The sequence below is a fragment of the Triticum dicoccoides genome, chromosome 4A, assembly GCF_002162155.2.
Source record: "Triticum dicoccoides isolate Atlit2015 ecotype Zavitan chromosome 4A, WEW_v2.0, whole genome shotgun sequence".
Classification (NCBI taxonomy): domain Eukaryota; kingdom Viridiplantae; phylum Streptophyta; class Magnoliopsida; order Poales; family Poaceae; genus Triticum; species Triticum dicoccoides.
In genome coordinates, this window is record NC_041386.1 from 746,919,909 (window position 1) to 746,928,276 (window position 8,368).

An 8,368-nucleotide genomic window follows, 5' to 3' on the forward strand; every position below is an offset into this window, starting at 1 on the left:
GCCGCCGCCGCCGTACCCAGCAGCCACCGCCTCTAGCCGCCGTTGTTGGTCCGTGCCGCCGCCACCGCCCATCCCCACCGCGCGCCGCCGCTCCTCCCTAGCCGCCGCTGTGACTCCTCCCCTGACACCGCCGCCATCATTGCGATATCTTCTGCCGCGTCGTCTCTCTTCGGCTACATGTACGCAGACGCGCCGGTCTCATTCACCCACATGCAGTCGGCCCCTCCAATGGCCGGCGGCCATGCTCCGCCCGTCCCATCGATGGATTCTTTGGACTACTTCACCATCTGCGGTGGTCCCGCACCCGCCGTGTGTTATCCGTTGCCGCCACCCGCGCCTTCCCAGCAGCAGCTGCAATGTGGAGGGGGCCGACGCACCCGACATGGCGGCTGCCATCGCTACCCGCAGCAGCAGCCGGTCCAGGACGCCGGGGGGCGGGGGGGGGGGCACTACCAGCAGGCTCTTCCCGCGGGCCACCAGGGGTTCCTCGGGGCGCCTTACCAGTCGACTGGTGCTGGCTACGGCGCCCTCCTTGCGCCGCCGCCCCTCAGTGGTCATGACCTGCCCGCCCCGGCGCCGCCCTACGGGGGCTTTCCACCGCCGCCGGTACCTGTGCCATTGGACCCCACCCCCCTCGCCGCCTAGCACTCGGCGCCGTCGCTGAGTAGCTCTGTTGGTGGAGGCGACTGGCACATGGACTCAGGTGCTACTGCGCACATGACAGCTCATCCCGATAACCTAACCTCCTTCACTCCCGTTCACACACCCACTCATATCACAGTCGGCAACGGCTCCTCCTTACCTATGACTCATATCGGTAGCACTAGTTTTCCCTCCACTTCAACACCCATCACTATGTCTAATGTTCTTGTTTCACCTAAATTAGTCACGAACCTAGTTTCCGTTCATCGTCTTACTCGTGAGAATCCACTTACCGTTGAATTTGACGGTGTTGGCTTTTCTGTGAAAGACGCCCGTACCCGGATGGTCCTTCACCGGTGTGACAGTCTCGATGAGCTCTACCCCGTGCACACCGGCGCCTCCACCTTCACACCCGTCGCCCTTGCCGCCGGCGTTGACCTTTGGCACGCTCGCTTGGGTCACCCCAACAACACCGATTTACGTCAAATTCTTAGGAGTTTCTCTTTCTCATGTAATAAGCTCGACGAGCACTCTTGTGAGGCTCGTCGCTTAGGCAAGCACGTTCGTCTTCCCTTTAGTGAGTCTTCTTCAGTTTCCACTTTTCCGTTTCAATTACTTCATAGTGATGTTTGGACATCTCCCGTTGCGAGTAACACGGGCTATCTATACTACTTGGTGATTTTAGATGATTATTCTCATTATGTGTGGACTTTTCCTCTTCGTCGTAAATCCGATGCTTTAGCCACACTCACCACCTTTTATTCCTAAATCACCACCCAGTTTGGTCGCCCCATACTTGCACTCCAAACTGATAACGGAAAAGAGGTTGACAATGTCACTCTTCGCACACTTCTCGCCTCTCACGGCACCATCTTCCGTCTGACTTGCCCCTACACTTCACAGCAGAATGGTCACGCTGAGCGTATTCTCCGCACTCTTAATGACTGCGTTCGCACATTACTCTTTCACTCTAACGTGCCCGCTCGGTTTTGGCCCGATGCCCTCACCACCTCCACCATCTTAGTTAACATTCGTCCGTGTCGTCCTCGGGGGAACTACGCCGCTCACCACCTTCATTTTGGTACACCACCGTCCTATGATGGTCTCCGCATCTTTGGGTGCCTCTGTTATCCTAGCACCGCGTCCACCACACCACACAAGCTCGCACCCCGATCCGTTCAATGCGTCTTCCTTGGCTACCCTCCAGACACCAAAGGTTACCGATGCTATGATCCTGCCACTCATCGTGTGTACACCTCGAGCAACGTGTACTTCGTTGAGACGGTGTTTGATACGTCTCCAACGTATCTACTTTTCCAAACACTTTTGCCCTTATTTTGGACCCTAATTTGCATGATTTGAATCTTATATTTACTAATTGGAAGCACAATACGAGGCTCCACGTTAATCCTTAAAAGTATTTATAAATAACCATTAGATCTTAATCTCGCGTCTATTATTAAACGAGATAGTGTCGATCGCCCTAAGAGTCCATAGGTATTACACTTGTAGGAACGTGGGATGTCAAAAAAAAAGGGAACGTGCTATCCCCTCATGTTTGGAACTCTGTACGTGAGATCCAACTGGCCCAAGAGTCCTTATATATATTACACATGGAAGGAAACGTCTGGTGTAAAAACAAGGAAGCGTATAATTCCCTAAAAACAGAGAAAAGAATCGTGCAAACTGAAATCAGCTAACAATTTAAAGATTTTTTTTTTGGAAACGTGCTAGCAATACACATACATCATGGATCGATGATTTTCTCTTCCTTAGAATTCTACATACACTACTTGAGTGTACTGTGCGTAAATCTAGGTACGTGCAATATTTTTTTTCATTCAGAAATCACTGCGCCCACAATCACAACACATATATGCGTGTATTATACTAATCCCATCTAGGAATTGCGTTTAATTATATATTCTGAAATTTGTACGTGACATGCACATTGTGTTTTCTGAAAAAAGAAATAAATTAGCATAGAAAAATTTAAATGTATGTCAAAAATATATCTAACAAGAAAATCCTAGATTGTATTTTAAAAATCCAAAATTTCTAAACCGTGCAAGTGGATGAGAAAACGACTAATTTCAGAAGTTTCGACACAGTGTGTAAGTTCATATTTATATGGACTAGGATATGGTATTCTCGAAAGAAATAAATGGACTAGGATGCAGGCTATCATTCATGGCCTAACAAAATCATCATTATTACTTTTCCCGGTAGCTCAGTTGGGATGTCAAAGGATTGATTTAGAAAAATGTAAAATAACTTGATAGCGGTCATCAATAATTAAGTGAATTCTTAGACAAAACAAAAGGTGAGCTTCTAAAAATATGTGTGCTAACTTAAAAATCCCCAAGCAGACTTCCAAATTTTAGTATTCAAAATTTAAAAATACATGATGGATTCTGGAACATTACAGTCCAAGTAGAAAATCTGATCAGAGAACCAGAAATGTAGTGAATTATTAAAAAGACATAGAATGCTTGCCAGAGTTTACGAACGGACTTGAAGAAGTTCAATAATTTTCTAAAAATTTAGAAGTACAAGGATACACTTGAACTAAGACGCAACCCATAGCAAGACGCGCAGCTGATCAACATGTTGAACTAATGAGCACTTGACTGGTGGGTGTGGCAACGAGTTGGAAAGGGACATGTGTGTGTCCGTGTGCGCGTGCATGTGTAATACACAAACAGAGAGCACATGGACGGGGATGAGAATGATTGGCGTTACTTACTGCTGAGAGAATGGTTGTTGGCCAGGCATGTTTTGGAAAAATATTTCAATCCCATGTTTGCATGCAGAAGCATGGTGTAGCTAGGCTAATAGTAAGTTGTAGAGAGTGAAATCATACATGAGATATGTATAATGATGTTAAAAAGACAAGGCATCTCCATATACATTTAGTCATTGGTAAATTTAGGGACCATTAAATATGCATAATGGTGTCACCATATTTTATGGTGGCACGAGAATAATACAAAAAAATTCACGATATATGTTGATCCACTATGTCTTAAGTAAAGGGTGTATGGAAATATAATATTTCATATGCTCTGAAAATAAGTGAAAATTATTTTAATCATTTTGTACATTGAGTTGTTATGAGACCTAAAGTAAATAATTATTGGAAAAAATTGTGTATAATACTTTAAATGTTCAAAAAATTCTAGCCCGTGCAGTATAGCAGGGGTTGACGACTAGTGGAACTAACCCGGACTGACGCTGTTTTCAGCAGAACTGCCATGGTGTTATTTTTGTGCAGAAACAAAAGTTCTCGGAATGACCTGCAAATCTACGGAGATAACTTTTGAAAACTATAAAAAATATCGGTGAAATAATCAAGGTCAGGGGGCCCACACCCTGTCCACGAGGGTGGGGTGCGCCCCCTCCCCCTTGGTGCGCCCCCTGTCTCGTGGGCCCCCTGCTGCTCCACCGACCTCAACTCCAACACCATATATTCCGTTTCGCGGAGAAAATAATCAGAGAGGAAGTTTCACCGCGTTTTACAATACGGAGCCGCCGCCAAGCCCTAAACCCTCTCGGGAGGGCTGATCTAGAGTCCGTTCGGGGCTTCGGAGAGGAGGATTCGTCGCTGTCGTCATCATGAACCATCCTCCATCACCAATTTCATGATGCTCACCGTCGTGCGTGAGTAATTCCATCATAGCCTTGCTGGACGGTGATGGGTTGGATGAGATTTACCATCTAATCAAGTTAGTTTTGTTAGGGTTTTATCCCTAGTATCCACTATGTTCTGAGATTGATGTTGCTATGACTTTGCTATGCTTAATGCTTGTCACTATGGCGCGAGTGCCATGATTTCAGATCTGAACCTATTATGTTTTCATGAATATATGTGAGTTCTTGATCCTATCTCGCAAGTCTATAGTCACCTATTATGTGTTATGATCCGACAACCCTGAGGTGACAATAATCGGGATACTTCTCGGTGATGACCGTAGTTTGAGGGGTTCATGTATTCACTATGTGTTAATGCGTTGGTCCGGTACTCTATTAAAAGGAGGCCTTAATATCCCTTAGTTTCCATTAGGACCCCGCTACCACGGGAGGGTAGGACAAAATATGTCATGCAAGTTCTTTTCCATAAGCATGTATGACTATATTCGAAATACATGACTACATTACATTGATGAACTGGAGCTAGTTCTGTGCCACCCTATGTTATAACTATTACATGATGAATTGCATCCGACATAATTATCCATCACTGATCCAATGCCTACGAGCTTTTCATATATTGTGCTTTGCTTATTTTCTTTTCCGTTGCTGCTATTACAATTACTACAAAACTGCTATCGTTACCTTTTGCCACTGTTACCATTACTATCATACTACTTTGCTACTAAATACTTTGCTGCAGATACTAAGTTATCCAGGTGTGGTTGAATTGACAACTCAACTGCTAATACTTGAGAATATTCTTTGGCTCCCCTTATGTCGAATCAATATATTTCGGTTGAATACTCTACCCTTGAAAACTGTTGCGATCCCCTATACTTGTGGGTTATCAAGACTATTTTCTGGAGCGTTGCCAGGGAGCATAGCTCTATTCTTTGAGTCACTTGGAATTTATATCTGCTGATCACTATGAAGAACTTGAAAGATCAAAGAAATAAAATTTATCCCTCAACTACGAGGGGAGGTAAGGAACTGCCATCTAGCTCTGCACTTGATTCTCCTTCTGTTATGAGTAAGCTAGCGACACCTAAACCTGCTACTGCTATTAATTCTGATATGTCGCATGTTATTGATGATGCCACTTCTACTATGCATGATACTTATGATGAAACTACTTCTATCCTTGATACTATCGTCCCATTAGGTGAATTTCTTGATGAACAACTTACTAGAGCTAGGGAGAATGAAATTATTGAAACTGATTATATTGAAGATAGTGATGATGAAGGTTCTACCCCTAAATATAGATTGCCTGTTATTCCTCAGGGTTATGTTATGGATGAAGAAACTGCTAGAGATTTTCTTACTTGCAATGATAGATCAGATCTTAAGAAATTATTAGCTAAGCTGCAACAAAAGACTTTGAATGCTAGAATGATATATGACCCTGCTTTGGCTACTTCACCTATCTTTGTTACTGATAAGGATTATTAATTCTCTGTTGATCCTAAGATAATTACTTTAGTTGAATCTGATCCTTTCTATGGCACCGAATCTGAAACTGTAGTGGCACACCTTACTAAGTTAAATGATATAGCCACCTTGTTTACTAATGATGAGAAATCTCGCTATTACTATATCCTTAAAATATTTCCTTTCTCATTAAAGGGTGATGCTAAGACATGGTTTAATTCTCTTGATCCTAGTTGTGTGCGTAGTCCCCAGGATATGATCTATTACTTCTCTGCTAAATATTTCCCTGCTCATAAGAAACAAGCATTCTTGCGGGAATTGTATAATTTTTTGCAAATCGAAGAAGAGAGTCTCCCACAAGCTTGGGGGAGGCTTCTCCGATTACTTAATGCTTTGCCTGATCATCCTCTTAAGAAAAATGAAATACTTGATATCTTTTATAATGGACTAACTGATGCTTCCAAGGACCACTTGGATAGTAGTGCTGGTTGTGTTTTCAGGGAAAGAATAGTCGACCAAGCTGAATTGTTATTGAATAATATGTTGACTAATGAAAATAATTGGACTCTTCCTGAGCCAATTCCTGAGCCAATTGAGCCAACTCCTGAGTCTATTCCTAAACCAACTCCGAAGAAGAGGGGTGTTCTTTTTCTCAGTCCTGAAGATATGCAAGAGGCAAATAAATCAATGAAATAAAAAGGTATTAAAGCTGAAGATGTTAAAAATTTACCTCCTATTGAAGAAATACATGGTCTTAATATACCGCCTGTTGAAGAAACACATCGTCTTGATAACCCGACACAGATAGTGAAGGTAAATTCTCTCTATGATATGGTAAAGTTGAAATCCCTTCTACTAAATTTGCTAGCCAGTGCTTAGATGAATTTGATGACTTTATGAATAAACAAGCAAATTTTAATGATTATGTTAGTAGACAATTGAAAAATAATGCTTATATGATTGGACGCTTGAGTGATTATATGTCTAGAGTTAAGGGTGAACTTAAACTCACTAGTAAACATGTTTCTATAGTCACCACTCAAGCTGAACAAGTACTTAAGGCTCATAATGAATTGCTTGATAAACTAAATAATAAACATGATTTTGCTTTTAGAGTGGCTACTAGAACTGGTAAAATGACTCAGGAACCTTTGTATCCTGAAGGCCACCCTAAGAGAATTGAACAAGATTCTCAGAAAAATAATTTAGATGCTCCTAGTTCTTCTAAAAAGAAGAAAAAGAAAAATGATAGGACTTTGCATGCTTCTAGTGAACCTAATATAGAAACACCTGAGAATCCTAATGATACTTGTATATCCGATGCTGAAACACAATCTGGAGATGAACATGAACCTAATGATAATGCTAATAATGATGTTCATGTAGATGCTCAACCTAGTAATAACAATGATATAGAAATTGAACCTGTTGTTGATCTTGATAACCCACAATCAAGAAATCAATGTTATGATAAGAGAGACTTTGTCGCTAGTAAACATGGCAGGGAAAGAGAACCATGGGTTCAGAAACCCATGCCTTTTCCTCCTAAACCATCCAAGAAAAAGGATGATGAGGACTTTGAGCGCTTTGCTGAAATGAATAGACCTATTTTCTTACGCATGCGTTTAACTGATATGCTTGAAACAAACCCTTATGCTAAATACATGAAAGATATCATTACAAATAAGAGGAAAATACCTGAAGCTGAAATTTCCACCATGCTTGCTAACTATACCTTTAAGGGTGGAATACCTAAGAAATTTGGTGATCCCGGAGTACCCACTATACCATGCTCCATAAAAAGAAATTATGTTAAAACTGCCTTATGTGATTTAGGAGCCGGTGTTAGTGTTATGCCTATTTCCTTGTAACGTAGACTTGAATTAAGTAAGTTGACACCTACAAAGAAATCTTTGCAAATGGCTGATAAATCAACTGTTATACCTGTCGGCATTTGTGAGGACGTGCCTGTTGTTGTTGCGAATGTTACTATCTTAACAGACTTTGTTATTCTTGATATTCCTGAGGACGAAAGTACGTCGATTATCCTTGGAAGACCCTTTTCAAATACTGCAGGTGCTGTTATTGATTGCAACAAAGGCAATGTCACCTTTCATGTTAATGGAAATGAGCATACGGTACGCTTTCCGAGGAAACAACCTCAAGTTCACAGCATAAATTCTATTGGGAAAATTCTGTCAATTATATTTGGAGGTTTTGAATTCGCTGAGCCTCAGCGTCCAGAGCCGCCCTCTCCGCAGTCATCCTGACATCTTCCGCTGCCAGGTCTCCTTAGACTACAGTATATCTAGTTTTAACTGCGCCACTTCTGCATCATGTTGAGCTTGATCCGTCGGGTTGACCGCGACAATTAGCAGAGCGGTCATCTTATCCGTGAGATCCATTAGCACCTGAGCCGGCGAGCGCACGGGGCCTCCTGCCTCGGCGGCTGCTGACCCGGAGGTTATTGCTACCGCAGCTATGGAGTCTTGAATAGTCGTGTGCCAGCCATGAAGATCCTGACCCTGCTCGGCGGCTCAAGGAGATCCAAAATACTGCTGCCATCGGAACAGCCCCCAAGCCCGCCGTCTTGCAGTTGATA